The sequence below is a fragment of the Haematobia irritans genome, chromosome 1 (assembly GCF_050003625.1).
Source record: "Haematobia irritans isolate KBUSLIRL chromosome 1, ASM5000362v1, whole genome shotgun sequence".
Lineage (NCBI taxonomy): Eukaryota > Metazoa > Arthropoda > Insecta > Diptera > Muscidae > Haematobia > Haematobia irritans.
Genome location: NC_134397.1, coordinates 247413339 through 247436590, shown reverse-complemented (window position 1 = coordinate 247436590; position 23252 = coordinate 247413339).

Here is a 23252-nt window from a genome sequence, read left to right as displayed (position 1 = left end):
CTTCTAATACATATATATCGAGCGATAAATCATAAATAAACTTTTGCGAAGTTTCCTTAAAATTGCTTCAGATTTAAATGTTTCCCATATTTTTTTTTACTAACATTGTGCTCCACCCTAGTGCATTAGCCGACTTAAATTTTGAGTCTATAGATTTTATAAAAGTCTATCAAATTCTGTCCAAATCGAGTGATATTTAAATGTATGTATTTGGGACAAACCTTTATGTATAGCCCCCAACACATTTGACGGATGTGATATGGTATCGAAAATTTAGATCTACAAAGTGGTGCAGGGTATAATATAGTCGGCCCCGCCCGACTTTAGACTTTCCTTACTAGTTTTTTTTTTTGTTATGTGAATTATTATAATTATTTTTCTTTTTATTAAATTTGTCATTCTGTTTACAACACATCGAAATATTGCCCTAAGACCCCATAAAGTATATATATTCTGGGTCGTGGTGAAATTCTGAGTCGATCTGAGCATGTCCGTCCCTCCGTCTGTTGAAATCACGCTAACTTCCGAACGAAACAAGCTATCGACTTGAAACTTGGCACAAGTAGTTGTTATTGATGTAGGTCGGATGGTATTGCAAATGGGTCATATCGGTCCACTGTTTCGTATAGCCCCCATATAAACCGACCCCCAAATATGGCTTGCGATTGCTCTACGAGAAGCAAATTTCATCCGATCCGGATGAAATTTGGTACATGGTGTTAGTATATGGTTTCTAACAGCCATGCAAAAATTGGTCCACATCAGTGCATAATTATATATTGCCCCTATATAAACCGATCCCCAGATTTGGCTTGCGGAGCTTCTAAAAGAAGCAAATTTAATCCGATCCGGTTGAAATTTGGTACATGGTGTTAGTATATGGTTTCTAACAGCCATGCAAAAATTGGTCCACATCAGTGCATAATTATATATTGCCCCTATATAAACCGATCCCCAGATTTGACCTCCGGTGCCCCTTGGAAGAGCAATATTTATCCGACTCGGTTGAAATTTGGTACGTGATGTTAGTATATGGTATCCACCAACCATGCAGGAATTGGTTCATAAAGGGTGATATGGTCAAAATTTGGTCAATATAAACTTGACGTATTTCTTTCAATTTTGCATTTAAAAAACCTGAACACCCCTCATTTGAAGGTGTGTGTGTGTGTAGAATGTTGGTCCTATTTTGATTTTGAAATTCACTCTTCAGTTGTCAAAATGCCGTCCAAGCAAGAAGAGTAGCGTATCAAAATTTTGCTCGCGCATCGCGAAAATCCGAACTACTCGCACGCAAAGCTGGCAAAATCAATCAAAAGTTGCCAAATCAACCGTTACAAATGTAATTAAAGTGTTTGGGGAACGTTTGTCGACAGCCAGGAAGTCTGGATCGGGGGGAAATCGAAAACCGGAAGCCGCTGAGACGACAAAAAGACTTGCTGGTAGTTTCAAGCGAAACCCTAACCTCTCTTTCCGAGATGCCGCAAATAAGCTGGGTGTATCGTCTACAACCGTGCATCGCGCCAAAAAACGAGCCGTACTATCGACTTACAAGAAGGTAGTGACTTCAAATCGCGATGATAAACAAAACACGACGGCCAGAGCGCGATCCCGGAGGCTGTACACGACGATGCTGACGAAGTTTGACTGCGTGGTAATGGACGACGAAACCTACGTCAAAGCCGACTACAAGCAGCTTCCGGGACAGGAGTTTTATACGGCAAAAGGAAGGGGAAAGGTAGCAGATATTTTCAAGCACATAAAACTGTCAAAGTTCGCAAAGAAATATCTGGTTTGGCAAGCCATCTGTACCTGTGGCTTGAAAAGCAGCATTTTCATAGCTTTCGGGACTGTCAACCAAGAAATTTTAAACGTCTGCTGCCTTTCCTGAAGAAACACGGTTGTTCCGTACTGTTTTGGTCGGATTTGGCATCTTGCCATTACGGTAAAAAGGCCATGGAGTGGTACGCCGCCAACAACGTGCAGGTGGTTCCCAAGGACAAGAACCCTCCCAACACGCCAGAGCTCCGCCCAATTGAGAAATACTGGGCTATTGTCAAGCGGAACCTAAAGAAGACCAAAAAAACTGCTAAGGACGAGCAGCAGTTCAAGGCAAACTGGCTTTCTGCGGCGAAGAAGATGGACAAGGTGGCTGTACAAAATCTGATGGCAGGTGCCAAGCGTGAGGCCCTGCAATTCGGATTTGGAAAAGCGAAAGCCTAACTGAATATCTTTCCTGAATTTTTTACAAATTTAACTTAAAAAAGAAATTTAATTTGATTTTTTAAATAAACGATTTCACCGATTTACACACGTTTTCCCTTGACCAAATTTTGACCGTATCACCCTTTACTTACCCAGTCATCACAGTCACTCTAGATCTTCACGACCCCTTCCGCCGTTTGACTTGTGTACTTACCCAGGTCGCAGTCACGCTAGATTTTCACGATCCCTTCAATCCACGTTCACCGTTTGACTTGTGTACTTACCCAGATCGCAGTCCCCTCTAGATCTTCACGATCCGGTTGTCTCTGCCCTACGTTTGACTTGTGTACTTACCCAGTCATCACAGTCACTATAGATCCTTACGATCCCTTCGCCTTTTGACTTATGTACTTACCCAGATCGCAGTCACCCTAGATTTTCACGATCCCTTTGATCCACGTTCACCGTTTGACTTGTGTACTTACCCAGATCGCAATCCCCCCTAGATCTTCACGATCCGGTTGTCTCTGCCCTACGTTTGACTTGTGTACTTACCCAGTCATCGCAGTCACTATAGATCTTCACGATCCCTTCCGCCGTTTGACTTGTGTACTTACCCAGGTCGCAGTCACGCTAGATTTTCACGATCCCTTCAATCCACGTTCACCGTTTGACTTGTGTACTTACCCAGTCATCTCAGTTACTCTAGATCTTCACGATCCCTTCCGCCGTTTGACTAGTGTACTTACCCAGGTCACAGTGACCCTAGATTTTCACGATCCCTTTGATCCACGTTCACCGTTTGACGTGTGTACAATCACCCTATATTTTCACGATCCTTTTGAACCTCGTTCACTGTTTGACTTGTGTACTTACCCAGATCGCAGTCCCCCCTAGATCTTCACGATCCGGTTGTCTTTGACCTACGTTTGACTTGTGTACTTACCCAGGTCGCAGTCACTCTAGATGTTCACGATCTCTTCCGCCGTTTGACTTGTGTACTTAGTCATTTTAGATCTCTACGATCGACTGGCCCACACCCACGTTTGACCCATTTCCACCCTGCTCTTCGTTTGGCTTGTGGTTCCTAGTCCATAACTTACCCCGAGTCACTGTTCGTCCTCCATTTTCAGTCGCTTAGCTCTGTTCTAGCTCAACTAGTTCTACACAAGGTTCACAGGACCATCTTTGACACCAGATTTATAGAGCGTACTTAGCCAGGTCGCCATTCAACCACCCAGATTCGCTAGCGCACCAAGCCAGGTCGCTGTTCCAGCCAACGCCGTCGAACCAAGATTCTGACCCAGATTTACAGAGCGTACTTAGGTAGGTCGCCATTCAGTTCGCCCATTCCAGCCATATCTTCGATCAGGCCGAACACGCGGCCAGTCGAGTCCAGTGTGCTTATCCAGACGACCATCCCAAGTTCATCCGGCCCCATTGACTCCGTCTCAGAACGTGCCTTCACCAGCCGTCTCTCTAAAAAAATTCTGTGACGGACCCTTCCTCCTCTAGCAATACCCCAGCGACCGGAGGAAACACGTCGTTACAAGTCGTCTGCCCATGCCACTGCAATGTGTGATAAGCTCCACGGTAGAAACAAGATTCTCAAGTTACTTGCCGTCAGCACTTGGGATACGGACAGAGAAACCTTTAAGACAATTGGCTGGTCAGTGCTAAACTATGCAACGCCAATGTGGACACCTCAGACAAGTGATACGCAGTGGAATAACACAAAGACATGCCAGAACGCTGCCCTTAGAACTGCGACTGGATGTCTCCCAGGATCACCTTTAGTTATATGGAGACAAAGATCCAGATACAATGCGTAGACATAAAACTACATGTTGTCAAAGCAGTATCTCTTGGGTTGTTATCACAGTAATAATCCAAGCTACAATCTTATGGCCCTACTCTCTCCGACTTGTGCACCCGACTTCATTCCTATCTATCAGTGATTGATAGCAGAGTAGCTGACGCGAGTCCCATACGCTAGCGAAATGATGACGCGTGTCAGGGCCATCACTCTGGGCACATTCCTCCTTGTTGTATTATGATAGAATCCAGTTTTGTAATACCCTACATCATCTGGTATCCAGATTGAGGAACTCTGCGACAAAGATGGGAATGATCTGGTGGTAGTGAATCGAGGAGGTTGGACTGGACAAGAGAAAGGGTGACGCGTCTCTCGCGTCCTTAACTACGGATGGGACACACGTCAGCTACACTGGTATCAATCACTGATAGGTAGAATTTAAGGGTGCTGTGCTTGCCTGATCAAAACTACTTGGTCTGCCGAGGGAGGTCTCTTTCCTTCGGTGCTATGAGCGGTGGTCGGACGGTGAGTGTACGATTAACCTAAATATTGCCACAGCTTCAGTTACATTATGATCATAAATCCTGTTCAAACCTGCCTGGTATACTGTCTGATCTAGATGCTCTCATTTGTAATGCTAGATAAAGATGAGCTTTTACATTCTTGGGTGGTCTATCCTTGGGGAAATTCCGGTTTCGCTCTACGAAGTCTTGACATTCTGTTCCTAATTTCAATGTACGATACCGATAAGGAAGAGTTCTCGAGTGAGGAGTAGTGTATTGACTACTGGCGACAGAAGGGAGTTCCAACTGTACGATTCAGCCTTGATCGTATCTTTGCATTATCCAAACATCGGGTTTCACAGGAAAAATTGAGGAGTACTTGACCAGACTCCTCAATTTCTCAACTCCCAGCATTCCCAAATGCTTCAGCATTAGCATAGAAATTGCGTTGGGGCCCAGTGCCTTGGATGGTTTTATGCTATTGATAATATTGGTAGCCATCTTAGTTGGCTTTCTTTTGGTTGATTAACGTCCGACATTCAGAAGTTATGAAATCGGAGGGTCCGTCATTATGTCCCTGAAACATGAACATGGAAGGGGGACGGGAGCTCACTGAAGCGGCAATCGGTGTATTCTGCCGTCCTCGTTGGCTTTCTTTTTGTTGACTAAGGTTATGAAATCGGAAGGTTGGTGAATGGTGAAAATTATGGGAGGTGGTCTAATCCCAATGATATGGCAAGCCAAGACACCTCATTTACCAGACCTTGCGATGCTAAGGAAAGGCCTGGTGAACTTCTGCATTCACCCTTTATTCTCAAGGGGCCCTCTTCGTTCACCGTGCAAAATGTGGAGTTATCGATCTGCTCTGTCAAAGTTATGCCAAAGTTATGGTAATTACCTAGGAGAGAATGCCAAAGTTCATGGTGGGCATTGAAGTCTCCTAGCATCAATCGATTATGTCTGAACAACAGTCATTCAATGGGTAGGCTATAACTTGGAGCATAGCTACTAATCGATAGTATATACAAATTCTATATCTCTGTCTCGGCAGCCACAGACTTGACTGCTACCACTACATTTGTCCATACATGTATATCACTAGAGACTGACACAATCGATATAGGTCTAAACTGCACGGAACAGTGCACTATGAAACCCAGGCCACCACCTCCATTCCTTGTGCGGTCCCGAGGCCAGTTTCGTCTCTTGAATCGCCGCAACCATAATCCTCTTCAATGGGTGGGCTAAAACCTGGAGCATAGCTGCCAACCGGCGGTATATACACATTCTAAAGGGTGATACGGTCAAAATTTGGTCAAGGGAAAACGCATGTAAATCGGTGAAATCGTTTATTTAAAAAATCAAATTAAATTTCTTTTTCAAGTTAAATTAGTATAAAATTCAAGAAAAATATTCAGTTAGGCTTTCGCTTTTCATATCCGAATTGCCGGGCGTCACGCTTGACACCTGCCATCAGATTTTGCACAGCCACCTTGTCCACCTTCTTCGCCGCAGAAAGCCAGTTTGCCTTGAACTGCTGCTCGTCCTTAGCAGTTTTTTTTTTTTGTCTTCTTTAGGTTCCGCTTGACAATAGCCCAGTATTTCTCAATTGGGCGGAGCTCTGGCGTGTTGGGAGGGTTCTTGTCCTTGGCAACCACCTGCACGTTGTTGGCGGCGTACCACTCCATGGCCTTTTTACCGTAACGGCAAGATGCCAAATCCGGCCAAAACAGTACGGAACAACCGTGTTTCTTCAGGAAAGGCAGCAGACGTTTATTAAAATACTCTTTCACGTAAATTTCTTGGTTGACAGTCCCGGAAGCTATGAAAATGTTGCTTTTCAAGCCACAGGTACAGATGGCTTGCCAAACTAGATATTTCTTTGCGAACTTTGACAGTTTTATGTGCTTGAAAATATCTGCTACCTAAAAATCCTGTCCCGGAAGCTGCTTGTAGTCGGCTTTGACGTAGGTTTCGTCGCCCATTACCACGCAGTCAAACTTCATCAGCATCGTCGTGTACGCCTCCGGGATCGCGCTTTGGCCGTCGTATTTTGTTTATCATCGCGATTTGGAGTCACTACCTTCCTGTAAGTCGATAGTCCGGCTCGTTTTTTGGCTCGATGCACGGTTGTAGACGATACCCCCAGCTTATTTGCGGCATCTCGGAGAGAGAGGTTAGGGTTTCGCTTGAAACTACCGGCAACTCTCTTTGCCGTCTCAGCGGCTTCCGGTTTTCGATTTCCCCCCGATCCAGACTTCCTGGCTGTCGACAAACGTTCCCCAAACACTTTAATTACATTTGTAACGGTTGACGCAAAAACCATGCACTTTCGGGAACTGGTGCAAGAATATTGAGTTTTAGATGTTGCGACGGAGAATATTGTTGTGCGAGAGATGTCGGAGGGCTCGTACAGTCTGACGACCCCATTATGCTCTCTTTGGCACATAATGGTGCCACGTAGTCAGTATGACAATACTCCCGGATGCGATGTTAGGCCAGAGTAGTTCCGAAAGTGCATCCACTATAGGGACCGGTTATGCCTCACTAAACAATTTTTATCAAGGGGCCTAAAATTTTCTGGAGTGGTTTAAGCCCTCCCCCAGTGGCCTTTCTACGCTTTCGGCACACTGAACAATACCTAGGTTGGGGGTTTTAATCTACCCCGGCTCGGACAGGGAACAAACGAAGGAGGCTCCCTAGGAAACACCTCCTTCAACACAAAAATACGGGCGAAGCAACACGCTGGCCGATGAGTTGGACCCATCGAGTCGAACTGGTAACGCCACTGTGGGATTGGTAAGATTTGGGTAATCCACTCACACGAAACCAAAACTACTCTCTCGAAACTTTTAGAACTCACGAACATATAGAGGCTAATGAACTTACATATGATTATTGCTGTAGAAGGGAACCACCGTGGTGCATTGTTTAGCATGCCCGTCTACTTTAAAAGGAGTCGTGGGTTCCACCGCATTAAGTGGTTCCACCGCAATGTGAAATGCCAAAAAAATTGCATTTGTATTTAAAGACATGAAATCTTTGAGCTTCCGACAATATTTTGTTCAGTGTACGGCACTGCATCCCGGCACGTAGTCAGTATGACTATACTCCCGTAGCAGTTCCGGATGTGCACCCACTCCTGGCATCGATTACACCTCATCCAAAAACAAACGGTGTTTAATCCGGCTTCCTCCATTAGCGTATAGTCGTATAAACAGTTTTTAAGTAGGGTTGGTAAATTTTTTCTGGAGTGGACTAAGCCCTCGCCCCAGAGGCCATTCTATGCTTATGGTTTCGCCATACTGAACAGTCCTAGGTTTTCCTCTATACCGGCTCAGACCAGAAGCCAACGGAGGAGTCTCCCTGCGATCCAGCTTCTTCTACACAAAAAGACGGAAGAAACATTACTCTGGACGATGAGTTCAACACATCGGGTCGAACTGGTACTTAGAACCCGCCGCCGTGGGATTGGTAAAATTTGGATAATCCACTCTCACGAAACCAAACCTACGCTCTCGATCCTATTCGAACTCACGAACATATGGAGCCTTATGATCTTTTGTAAGAGTTAGCTTGCCTGCCTTGTTTACAAAGGGTTTTGGGTTCAATCCCAGTTTCAATCAAACTCCAAAATGTTTTTCAGCGGTGGTTTATCCCTTCTCAGTAATACTGGTGACATTTCTGAGAGCTTCAAAGCTTCTCTAAGAGCTTTCACCACAATGAGAAAAGCCATTCGGACTCGCCTTTAAAAAGAAGGCATTCGCAAAAAGGGATTCACTTTTAAGGAATGCAAAAATGGGATCTATATTTGAGGACTTGCAATCTTTATGCTTCCAACAATATTTTATTAGTGGTTTCTTCTCAAATTGAATATTCTCTGTTGAATGTATAAGACATTTAAAATTTATTGAAATATCTCTAAGGGACCTTTAAAAAATCGATATTGGAGACTGCAATCTAAAATGCTCAAAACGAAACAATACATCATATAAATATTGAAACATTTGCAAATTTAATTTAACTTGAATGCATTTGAAATATTCCCATTTGATTTTTTTAGTTTTAGTACCCCAAAAAAAAAAATAATAGCTTAAGGCTAATACTTTTGAGGATAACTTTTTGGGAAATGCATTTCAGTCTGTGCAAAAGTCACTGACAGCCAAATAAATGAATGGATGACTGAGTACGCTTACAAACTCTCACTCGCATAAAACATAGTTATAGAAAAAAAGCACTGCACTGACACAGACGCAAGCACTAACATTTTACCCCCCAAAAAAAAAAACCAAAAAAGGAAATCTAACGTCAAGTTTTGTGTAGTCCTTATTCAGCAAGTAAACGTTCACACACACACAACCAAACTCAAACTGATATAATCACACTCGTCGAAAGGGAGAGAGAGAGAGAGAAACATTGAAAGTAAAATTGAAATGAAAACTTTTTAAATAAACATTTATATGTTACATAGTGTATTTTTTTGGTTGATCCAACATTTTAACCAACCTCCCGACCCATCCTCCCTATTTTAGGAACTGCCGCCAAATAATTTTTCATAGTGCAGTTTTTTGTTACAAAGAAATAAAATGTTATGGCAGTATGAGTGAGTGCACATGTCAGCGGATGTGTTAGTGAGAAAGTTATACCACAACAAATGCATCAACAGTGGAATGAAAATAATTTTAATAATTATTATGCCCTACACCATAGAAATAAATTTTTGACAAAATTTTCTATAGAAATAAAATTTTGACAAAAGTTTCTATAAAAAATAAAATTTTTACAAAAGTTTCTATAGAAATAACATTTTGACAAAATTGTCAATAGAAATAAAGTTTTCACAAACTTTTCTTAAGAAATTAAATTTTAACATAATTTTCTATAGAAATATAATTTTGACAAACTTTTCTATAGAAATATAATTTTGACAAAATTTTCTATAGAAATATAATTTTGACAAAATTCTCTACACACAAAAAAATTTCACGAAAATTTTTACAATTAAAATTTTAATTGAGTTTTAAAAAATATTCAATTAAAAATTTAATTGATTCAACAATTTTTTTAATTGAAACAAAAATCAATCACAAAAATAATAGTATCAATTAATTTTTTAATTGGATCAATTAACTTTTTAATTGACCTTCAATTAATTTTTTAATTGATACTATCATTTCTGTGATTGAAGACATTTCAATTAAAAATTAATTGGATCAATTAATTTCGTGATTGAATCAGATTTTTTTTTGTGTGTATAGAAATAAAATGTTGCCAAAGTTTCCTTTAGAAATGAAATTTCCACAAAATTTTCTATAAAAATAAAATTTTTACAAAATAAATTTGACAAACATTATTTTCCTCTATTGGTTAAGCTACTCTTGTAGTTTAGTCAACGCAATGGTTTTAAAACTGAGATCAATACAACAAATAAAATAGAATTTTGAAAAAAAAAAATAGAAATAACAAGTACGGAAAGTCTAAAGTCGGGCGGGGCCGACTATATTATACACAGAAAAAAATTTCACAAAAAATTTTCCAATTAAAATCTTAATTGAGTTTTAAAAAATATTCAATTAAAAATTTAATTGATCCAACAAATTTTTTAATTGAAATAAAAATCAATCACACAAATTAATAGTATCAATTAAATATTTAATTGGATCAATTAATTTTTTAATTGACTGTCAATTAATTTTTTAATTGATACTATCATTTCTGTGATTGAAGACATTTCAATTAAAAAATTAATTGGATCAATTAATTTCGTGATTGAATCAGAAAAAATTTTTTTGTGTGCACTTTGTAGATCTAAATTTTCGATACCATATCACATCCGTCAAAAGTGTTGGGTGCTATATATAAAGGTTTGTCCCAAATACATACAATTTAAATATCACTCGATTTGGACAGAATTTGATAGACTTTTACAAAATCTATAGACTCAAAATTTGAGTTGGCTAATGCACTAGGGTGGAACACAATTTTAGTAAAAAAATTTGGGAAACATTTAAATCTGAAGCAATTTTAAGGAAACTTCGCAAAAGTTTATTTATGATTTATCGCTCGTTATATATGTATTAGAAATTTAGGAAAATTAGAGTCATTTTTACAACTTTTCTACTAAGCAGTTTTCGATTTTACAAGGAAAATGTTCGTATTTTGACCATTTTTGTCGAAATCAGAAAAACATATATATGGGAGCTATATCTAAATCTGAACCGATTTCAATCAAATTTGGTGCACATATTACTAATTGTACTCCTAGTGCAAAATTTTAACCAAATTGGGCCAAAACTCTGGCTTCTGGGGCCATATAAGTCCATATCGGGTGAAAAATATATATGGAAGCTATATCTAAATCTGAACCGATTTCAATCAAATTTGGCACATATAACTATACTACCAATTGTACTCCTTGTGCAAAATTTCAAGCTAATCGGGATAAAACTCTGGCTTCTGGGTCCATATAAGTGCATATCGGGCGAAAGATATATGGGAGCTATATCTAAATCTGAATCGATTTCAACCAAATTTGGCACGTATAGCTACAACGCTAAATCTACTCCCTGTGCAAAATTTCAACCAAATTGGGCCAAAACTCTGGCTTTTAGGACCATATTAGTCCATATCGGGCGAAAGATATATATGGGAGCTATATCTAAATCTGAACCGATTTCAATAAAATTTTGCACACTTGACTATACTACTAACTGTACTCCTAGTGCAAAATTTCAACCAAATTCGACCAAAAATCTGGCTTCTGGGGCCATATAAGTATATATCGGGCGAAAGATATATATGGGAGCTATAGCAAAATCTGAACCGATTTCAATCAAATTTTATACACTTGACTATACGACTAAGAGTTATGTTTGTACAAAATTTCTAGCAAATCGGTATAAAACTCTGGTTGCTGGGTCCATATTAGTGCATATCTGGCGAAAGATATATATGGGAGCTATATCTAAATCTGAACCGATTTCTTCCAAAATCAATAGGGTTCTATTCTGACCCAAATTAGGAACATGTGCCAAATTTTAAGGCGATTGGACTTAAATTGCGACCTAGACTTTGATCACAAAAATGTGTACACAGACAGACGGACGGACGGACGGACAGACGGACGGACGGACGGACAGACGGACAGACGGACATGGTTATATATATGATTTCAGCTTAAAACCATGCATTGACTAAACTACAAATGTAGCTTAACCAACAGAGGAAAAGAATGTTTGTCAAATTTATTTGGGCACAGCCCTATAGACTGCAAGATGATTGGATGGACGCACGTTTCGGAATTACCACATTCCTCATCAGCATCCTCTACTTGCAGCAAACTATCAACCAATTATCAGAACAAATTCTAGTAGTTCACCAAACCCAAAGTGATAGTGATAGTGAGCTTTTGCCGAAATTCAAATCAAATCAAACGATTTGAGTGCAGTTGGTTGGGTTTATTTTGAGTAATTCCGAGATGTGTGTCTATCCAACGATTTTGCAGTCTATAGGGCTTTGCCCAAATAAATTTGACAAACATTATTTTCCCATGTTGGTTAAGCTACTCTTGTAGTTTAGTCAACGCAATGGTTTTTAGGATGAGATCAAAACAACAAATATGAAATAAAATCTTGAGAACATTTTCTATGGAAATAAAATTTCCCGTAGAAATAAAATGTTGACAAAATTTTCTATATAAATAATAATGTTGCCAAATGTTCTATAAAAATACAATTTTGACAAAGTTGTCTATAGAAATAAAATTTTGACAAAATTGTCTATAGAAATAAGATTTTGACAAAATTTTCTATAGAAATAAAATTTTTACAAAATTTATAGACAAAATTTTCTATAGAAATAAAACATTCACAAAATTTTGTATAGAAATACAATTTGGACAAAATTTTTTGGAAATAAAATATTGACAAAATTTTCTATAGAAATAAAATTTTTCAAAATTTTCTATGTGTTTACAAAATTTTTACAGAAATAAAATTTTGACAAAATTTTCTATATAAATAAAATTTTGACAAAATTTTCTATAGAAATAAAATTTTGACAAAATTTTTTATAGAAATAAAATTTTGACAAAATTTTCTATAGAAATAAACTTTTGACAAAATATTCTATAGAAATAAAATTTTTACAAAATTTATAGACAAAATTTTCTATAGAAATAAAGCATTCACAAAATTTTGTATAGAAATACAATTTGGACAAAATTTTTTGGAAATAAAATATTGACAAAATTTTCTATAGAAATACAAATTTTTTAAAATTTTCTATATGTTTACAAAATTTTTACAGAAATAAAATTTTGACAAAATTTTCTATAGAAATAAAATTTTGACAAAATTTTCTATAGAAATAAAATTTTGACAAAATTTTCTATAGAAATACAATTTTGACACAATTGTCTATAAAAATAAAATTTTGACAAAATTTTCCATAGAAATAAGATTTTGAAAACATTTTCTATAGATATTAAATTTTTTCTATAGAAATACAATTTTGACAAAATTGTCTATAGAAATAAAATTTTGACAAAATTTTCTATAGAAATAAGATTTTGAAAACATTTTCTATAGATATAAAATTTTTACAAAATTTATAGACAAAATTTTCTATAGAAATAAAGCATTCACAAAATTTTGTATAGAAATACAATTTGGACAAAATTTTTTGGAAATAAAATATTGACAAAATTTTCTATAGAAATAAAATTTTTCAAAATTTTCTATGTGTTTACAAAATTTTTACAGAAATAAAATTTTGACAAAATTTTCTATATAAATAAAATTTTGACAAAATTTTCTATAGAAATAAAATTTTGACAAAATTTTTTATAGAAATAAAATTTTGACAAAATTTTCTATAGAAATAAACTTTTGACAAAATATTCTATAGAAATAAAATTTTTACAAAATTTATAGACAAAATTTTCTATAGAAATAAAGCATTCACAAAATTTTGTATAGAAATACAATTTGGACAAAATTTTTTGGAAATAAAATATTGACAAAATTTTCTATAGAAATACAAATTTTTTAAAATTTTCTATATGTTTACAAAATTTTTACAGAAATAAAATTTTGACAAAATTTTCTATAGAAATAAAATTTTGACAAAATTTTCTATAGAAATAAAATTTTGACAAAATTTTCTATAGAAATACAATTTTGACACAATTGTCTATAAAAATAAAATTTTGACAAAATTTTCCATAGAAATAAGATTTTGAAAACATTTTCTTTAGATATTAAATTTTTTCTATAGAAATACAATTTTGACAAAATTGTCTATAGAAATAAAATTTTGACAAAATTTTCTATAGAAATAAGATTTTGAAAACATTTTCTATAGATATAAAATTTTTACAAAATTTTTAGAATACAATTTTGACAAGATTTTCTATAGAAATAAAACACTCACAAAATTTTCTATAGAAATAAAATTTTGACAAAATTTTCTATAAAATAAAATTTTGACAAATTTTGCTATAAAAATAAAATTTTGACAAATTTTGCTATAGAAATAAAATTTTGACAAATTTTGCTTTAGAAATAAAATTTTGACAAAATTTTCTATAGAAATAAAATTTTGACAAAATTTTCTATAGAAATACAATTTTGACAAAATTGTCTATAAAAATAAAATTTTGACAAAATTTTCCATAGAAATAAGATTTTGAAAACATTTTCTATAGATATTAAATTTTTTCTATAGAAATACAATTTTGACAAAATTGTCTTTAGAAATAAAATTTTGACAAAATTTTCTATAGAAATAAGATTTTGAAAACATTTTCTATAGATATAAAATTTTTACAAAATTTTTAGAATACAATCTTGACAAGATTTTCTATAGAAATAAAACACTCACAAAATTTTCTATAGAAATAAAATTTTGACAAAATTTTCTATAAAATAAAATTTTGACAAATTTTGCTATAGAAATAAAATTTTGACAAATTTTGCTATAGAAATAAAATTTTGACAAATTTTGCTATAGAAATAAAATTTTGACAAAATTTTCTATAGAAATAAAATTTTGACAAAATTTTCTATAGAAATACAATTTTGACAAAATTGTCTATAAAAATAAAATTTTGACAAAATTTTCCATAGAAATAAGATTTTGAAAACATTTTCTATAGATATTAAATTTTTTCTATAGAAATACAATTTTGACAAAATTGTCCATAGAAATAAAATTTTGACAAAATTTTCTATAGAAATAAGATTTTGAAAACATTTTCTATAGATATAAAATTTTTACAAAATTTTTAGAATACAATTTTGACAAGATTTTCTATAGAAATAAAACACTCACAAAATTTTCTATAGAAATAAAATTTTGACAAAATTTTCTATAAAATAAAATTTTGACAAATTTTGCTATAGAAATAAAATTTTGATAAATTTTGCTATAGAAATAAAATTTTGACAAATTTTGCTATAGAAATAAAATTTTGACAAAATTTTCTATAGAAATACAATTTTGACAAAATTTTCTATAGAAATACAATTTTGACAAGATTGTCTATAAAAATAAAATTTTGACAAAATTTTCCATTGAAATAAGATTTTGAAAACATTTTCTATAGATATTAAATTTTTTCTATAGAAATACAATTTTGACAAAATTGTCTATAGAAATAAAATTTTGACAAAATTCTCTATAGAAATAAGATTTTGAAAACATTTTCTATAGATATAAAATTTTTACAAAATTTTTAGAATACAATTTTGACAAGATTTTCTATAGAAATAAAACACTCACAAAATTTTCTATAGAAATAAAATTTTGACAAAATTTTCTATAGAAATAAAATTTTGACAAAATTTTCTATAGAAATAAAATTTTGACAAAATTTTCTATAGAAATAAAATTTTGACAAAATTTTCTATAGAAATAAAATTTTGACAAATTTTGCTATAGAAATAAAATTTTGACAAATTTTGCTATAGAAATAAAATTTTAACAATTTTTTTGGAAATTAAATATTGAGAAAATTTTCTATAGAAATAAAATTTTTACAATTTTTTTTTTAAATAACATTTTGACATAATTTCTATAGAAATAAAATTTTGACAAACTTTTCTATAGAAATCAAATTTTGTAAAAAGTTTCTGTAAATTGTTTTACGTGCTTTTCCCATACTCAAACCACTGTGCATGTGCTGACCTCCAATTACCGCCCAGTACATATCGAATATCATTTGCCAATCCTTAAAGCAGGGTGTGAGAATACCATATGGTTTTTATATAATTTTAATTTTTATTGCATTTACCCCAAAAGAAACACACAAAAAATGTCACAAACAAAATGAAAAGTTTTAGATTCTTGTTTTTTATGTTATATCCGGTTTCCGATATTTTGAATATGCCAGTATTTATGGATGGCATATGCGCGTGTGAGAGCGAGTGGGCGAGTAAGAGAGTAATCACTCTTGCTGTTCGTGTGTAACAGACTGCTACTGTTGATTGTTATTCTTGATGATGTTTGTTGTTGTTGTTGTTGGTTTTTTATTGTTGATGTTCTTGATACGGGTGTTTGTTTTTGTTCTTGTTTTCGGTATGATGTGCATGAATATTTGTTGAAAAAGTTTGTTGTAATTTAATTTACCACATAATAGTCGATGGCTTTGATACAAAGTTCGAACGATGGTGATGGCAAATAACGGTGTTAGTGATAATAAGGAGAGTAATATAAAAGAGTGCGGGGAAGGGGAAGGGTTTGGCATTGCTGTCCTCTATCTCTACTACCTAGAAGTTTATTTTTTGTTTTTAACACGTTTTTCAATGATTGATGACTGAAAGGACTTGTTGATCATACCATTTGAGACTATTATTTGCCAATATTTAAACAGGAGAATATATAAAAGTGACATTCATACATATATTATACCCACACACACACCCTCACAAAACTTTTACATTTCTAATACAAAAGTAAAGTATAAAGCGCAATTCACATTGATACAAAGTTAATAGAGGTTTCTCCACCTATTCCAAGCACTATAATAGTGAGTGGTTTTCGCCAAACATATATTTGGAGTTTACTCGATATTTAATAATACAAAAGTTATCAATAAAATAATCTCTCAAGAGATTTTTATTTAGTCTCCATACATAGAAATTAAATGAAAATGTTTTAGTTAAATCAAATTAAACAAAGAGTTATGGATTACAGCATAATCAATTCACTTTTAAATAAAAAAATAAATAAAACCAAGTTAGTAAAGTCGACAGTAGGGCGGGGCCGACTATATTATACCCTTCACCACTATATAGAGCGAAATTGTTGATACAATCTCAACTCCTTAAAATTTGTTGGGAGCTATATAAAGGTTTACATTCCCATATACAAATATTTAAATCAGAAACGATTTAGAGAAATATTTTTAAACTTCTACAAAATCTCTAGACTCTCTGAAACGAAACACAATTAAGTAAAACAAGTATAAACGGCCGTAAGTTCGGCCAGGCCGAATCTTATGTACCCTCCACCATGGATTGCGTAGAAACTTCTACGAAAGACTGTCATCCACAATCGAATTACTTGGGTTGTGGTATCTTAAAACTTCTTAACATCGTTTTTTAAATTGTTAGTTGGTCCATACTTGGTATATATATTAGATAAAAAATGTGTAGGTAAGTATACAAATAATTGCGAATCGATATGGCCTTTTGCACGGTACGTAGGCAGCCAGAATTGAAATATGGTGGTCGCTTATATGGGGGCTATATACAATTATGAACTTGATATGGACCAATTTTTGTGTGATTGAGGGTCGATTTATCTGAGGGCTATATATAACTATAGACCGATATGGACCTAGTTAGGCATGGTTGTTAACGGCCATATACTAGCACAATGTACCAAATTTCAACTGACTCGGATGAAATTTGCTCCTCCAAGAGGCTCCAAAACCAAATCTCAGCAATGGTTTATATGGGGGCTATATATGATTATGGACTGATGTTTAGGTTAAAGGTTAAAGTGGCAGCCCGATTAAGATTCAGGCTCACTTAGACTATACACACGCAAAGAAAAAAAACGTTTGGAAAATGTGTACCGAAAACGTTTTTCTTTTGTTAGAGTTTTTTGAATTGCTTAGAAAATTTTAAACTTTTATCACCAAAAAAATTCGTTTGTTACAAAATTTTTATTTTTTCAATAAAAAAAGTTATTTTTGAAATAACAACACAGTCCATTTCGTTTATATCAAACACTGTTCTTTTCTGACTTTAGGTATTTAATAAGACACATTTTATAGTTCAAAATGTAATATACAACAATGCAATGTTGAACATTTTTTGGAATCTTCCGGGCATATCTGAAATATATGTAAAAAATAAAAAAAATAAAAAAAAAACTTTGGTCGAAGCAGGGATCGAACCCACGACCCTTGGCATGCAAGTCGGACGTAGCAACCACTGCTCCACGGTGCCAAACTAAATATTTGTTTCTGTTAAATAAACTTTGTTTATTCGGTTCGTGGGCGCCGCAAGCTATGCTATATAAATATAACTTATATGGATATTTATCTATTGATGACCATAACAGGTACATAGCTCAGTGGTTAGTGTGTTGGCTTACAAAGTGCATGGTCCGCGGTTCGATTCTCCGTCCAGGCAAAAGGTAAAAAAAATTTAAAAATTTATAAAATCGTATAATTTCTTCTACATTGTTGGTATTACAGGAAAAGGTGTTAAGAACTAAAAAACCTCGTGGATGTGAGGGAAAATGCAATTAGCAAGAAAACAATGTTTTTTTTTTTTTTTTTTTTTAGTTTGTCTTTATGAAATTGTTTTTACGTCCTGGAAAAGAATAAACGTTTATCACAAAAAGTATATACTTTTCTTCCAAATACACTTCCTTACAACGAAAAGCAAATGAGAAACGAACTTTGTTTGTCTAAAATTTCGTTTGGGAGGAAAGAATTATTTTTTTGCGTGCAGCCCATTGTGATAATTATGGACTAATATTGACCACTTTTGGCATGGCTGTTAAATATCATATACTACCACCACGTACCAAATTTCAACCAGATCGGATGAATTTTGCTTTTCCAAAAGGCACCGGAGGTCAAATCTGGGGATCGGTTTATATGGGGGCTATATACAATTATGAACTTGATATGGACCAATTTTTGTGTGATCGGGGATCGATTTAACTGAGGGCTATATATAACCTAGTTAGACGTGGTTGTTAACGGCCATATACTACCACAATGTACCAAATTTCAACTGACTCGGTTGAAATTTGCTACTCCAAAACCAAATCTCGGGATCGGTTTATATGGGGGCTATATATGATTATGGACTGATATGGACTACTTTTGGCATGGTTGTTAAATATCATATACTACCACCACGTACCAAATTTCAACCAGATCGGAAGAATTTTGATTCTCCAAAAGGCACCGGAGGTCAAATATGGGGATCGATTTATATGGGTGCTATATATAATTATGGACTGATATAAACCAATTCCTGCATGGTTGTTGGATACCATATACTAACATAACGTACCAAATTTCAACCGAATCGGATGAATTTTGTTCTTCCAAGGGGCTCCGGAGGTCAAATCTGGGGATCGGTTTATACGGGGCCTATATATAATTATGGACCGATGTGGGCCAATTTTTGCATAGTTTTTAGAGACCATATACTAACACCATGTACCAAATTTCAGCCGGATCGGACGAAACGTTCTTCTCTTAGAGGCTCCGCAAGCCAAATCTGGGGATCGGTTTATATGGGGGCTATATATAATTATTGACCGATGTGGACCAATTTTTGCATAGTTATTAGAGACCATATACTAACACCATGTAACAAATTTCAGACGGATCGGATGAAATTTGCATCTCTTAGAGCAATCGCAAGCCAAATTTGGAGGTCCGTTTATATGGGGGCTATACGTAAAAGTGGACCTATATGGCCCATTTGCAATTCCATCCGACCTACATCAATAACAACTACTTGTGCCAAGTTGCAAGTCGATAGCTTCTTTCGTTCGGAAGTTAGCGTGATTTCAACAGACGGACGGACGGACGGACATGCTTAGATCGCCTCAGAATTTCACCACGACCCAGAATATATATACTTTTTGGGGTCTTAGAGCAATATTTCGATGTGTTACAAACGGAATGACAAAGTTAATATACCCCCATCCTATGGTGGAGGGTATAAAAATAAGGGAAATATAAAGCTGAAGCCATTTTATCTAAATCTGAACAGATTTGAATAAAATTCGACACACTTAGATAGAATGTTAAATATTTCTTCTGTGTAAAATAAAATCAATTGCTTATATTATGGATATGTTTATTATATTCGACCTGTCTATAGAAGTTTCCAATTGATCAATTGCAGTAAAATTCCGTAGAAATAAATTTCCCCATATCAGGCATACACGCAAAAAAAATAATTATTTCCTCCCAAACGAAATTTTAGACAAACAAAGTTCGTTTCTCATTTGCTTTTCGCTGTAAGGTAGTGTATTTGAAAGAAAAGTATATACTTTATGTGATAAACGTTTATTCTTTTCCAGGATATAAAAACAATTTCATAAAGACTAACTCAAAAAAAAAAAACAAGTATGGAAAGTCTAAAGTCGGGCGGGCCCGACTATATTATACCCTGCACCACTTTGTAGATCTCAATTTTCGATACCATATCACATCCGTCAAATGTGTTGGGTGCTATATATAAAGGTTTGTCCAAATACATACATTTAAATATCACTAGATTTGGACAGAATTTGATAGACTTTTACAAAATCTATAGACTCAAAATTTAAGTTGGCTAATGCACTAGGGTGAAACACAATTTTAGTAAAACAATATGGGAAACATTTAAATCTGAAGCAATTTTAAGGAAACTTCGCAAAAGTTTAATTATGATTTATCGCTCGATATATATGTATTAGAAGTTTAGGAAAACTAGAGTCATTTTTACAACTTTTCGACTAAGCAGTGGCGATTTTACAAGGAAAATGTTGGTATTTTGACCATTTATGTCGAAATCAGAAAAACATATATATGGGAGCTATATCTAAATTTGAACCGATTTCAACCAAATTTGGCACGCATAGCAACAATTCTAATTCTACTCCCTGTACAAAATTTCAACTAAATTTGAAGTCGATTGGACTAAAACTGCGACCTAGACTTTGATTACAAAAATGTGTTCACGGACAGACGCACAGACGGACATCGCTATATCGACTCAGGAGCCCACCCTGAGCATTTTTGCCAAAGACACCATGTGTGTATCTCGGCTCCTTCTGGGTGTTGCAAACATATGCACTAACTTATAATACCCTGTTCCACAGTGTGGAGCAGGGTATAAAAACATTGTTTTCTTGCTAATTGCACACATCTTTCACATCTTTCTCACATCCACGAGGATTTTTAGTTCTTAACACCTTTTCATGTAGTACCAACAATGTAGAAGAAATTATACGATTTTATAAATTTTTAAATTTTTTTTTACTTTTCGTCTGGACGGAGAATCGAACCGCGGACCTGCACTTTGTAAGCCAACACACTAACCACTGAGCTATGTACCTGTTATGGTCATCAATAGATAATTATCCATATAAGTTATATTTATATAGCATAGCCGAACCGAATAAACAAAGTTTATTTAACAGAAACAAACATTTAGTTTAGCACCGTGGAACAGTGGTTGCTACGTCCGACTTGCATGCCAAGGGTCGTGGGTTCGATCCCTGCTTCGACCAAAGTTTTTTATACCCTCCACCATAGGATGGGGGTATATTAACTTTGTCATTCCGTTTGTAACACATCGAAATATTGCTCTAGGACCCCATAAAGTTTATATATTCTGGGTCGTGGTGAAATTCTGAGTCGATCTGAGCATGTCCGTCCGTCCGTCCGTCTGTTGAAATCACGCTAACTTCCGAACGAAACAAGCTATCGACTTGAAACTTGGCACAAGTATTTGTTATTGATGTAGGTCGGATGGTATTGCAAATGGGCCATATCGGTCCACTTTTACGTATAGCCCCCATATAAACGGACCCCCAAATTTGGCTTGCAGACCCTCTAAGAGAAGCAAATTTCATCCGATCCTTCTGAAATTTGGTACATGGTATTAGTATATGGTCTCTAATAAACATGCAAAAATTGGCCAACATCGGTCCATAATTATATATAGCCCCCATATAAACCGATCCCTCGATTTGGCTTGCGGAGCCTCTAAGAGAAGAAAATTTCATCCGATCTGGCTGAAATTTGGTACATGATGTTAGTATATGGTCTCTAACAACTATGCAAAAATTGGTCTACATCGGTCAATAATTATATATAGCCCCCATATAAACCGATCCCCCGATTTGGCTTTCAGAGCCTCTAAGAGAAGCAAATTTCATCCGATCCGGCTGAAATTTGGTATATGGTGTTAGTATATGATCTTTAACAACCATGCAAAAATTGGTCCACATCGGTAAATAATTATATATAGCCCCCATATAAACCGATCCCCAGATTTGGCTTGCGGAGCCTCTGAGAGAAGAAAATTTCATCCGATCCGGCTGAAATTTGGTACATGGTGTTATTGTATGGCCTCAAACACCCATGCAAAAATTGGTCGAAATCGGTCCATAATTATATATAGCCCCCATATAAACCGATCCCCAGATATGACCTCCGGAGCCCCTTGGAAGACCAAAATTCATCTGATTCGGTTGAAATTTGGTACGTGATGTTAGTATATGGTATCCAACAACCATGCATGAATTGGTTCATATCGGTCCATAATTATATACAGCCCCCATATAAACCGATCCCCAGATTTGACCTCCGGTGCCTTTTGGAGAAGAAAAATTCATCCGATCTGATTGAAATTTGGTACGCGGTTTTACAATATGATATTTAACAACCATGCCAAAAGTGGTCCATATTAGTCCATAATCCATAATCCCACATATAAACCGATTCCGAGATTTGGTATTGGAACGTCTTGGATGAGCAAATTTCATCCGAGTCAGTTGCAATTTGGTACATTGTGCTAGTATATGGCCGTTAACAACCATGCCTAACGAGTTCCATATCGGTCTATAGTTATATCTAGCCCTCAGATAAATCGATCACCAATCACACAAAAATTGGTCCATATCAAGTTCGTAATTGTATATAGCCCCCATATAAGCGTCACCCATATTTCAATTCTGGCTCCCTACTCCCTGTTAAATAGCGCTCCAAGCTACTAAACACATATATGTTTATAGGCTATTTCTAAATTAATATATGTTTGCATCCAAGCATATTATATTTACAAACATTTTATGTCCCAAACATAATATGTTCTAACATATTAACATATATGTCCCAAACATGTTATGCTAGTTTATGAACATTATATGCTTGCACTCAAAAATATTGTGTTTAAAAATTTGTGTTCCAAACATATAATGTTTATAGCCAAACATATGAAAAACAGCCTTTTTCATCCGTGTATATATATAAAATTCAATCTATGTTTGTTTGTTTGTATGTTCCGAGTTGGCTCCGAAATGGCTGAACCGGGTTACTTGAAACTTTCAGAGATCGTAGGGGGCGTTCATGTGGTGAAAATTGGGTAACTCATTTTTTGACACCTGGTCGCGGAGGGGGACCTCCCCTTCGTCGGACTTTTTGAAAATTGGACCAAAGTTGGACCGATTTGCTTGAAATTTTCATTGAAGATTGG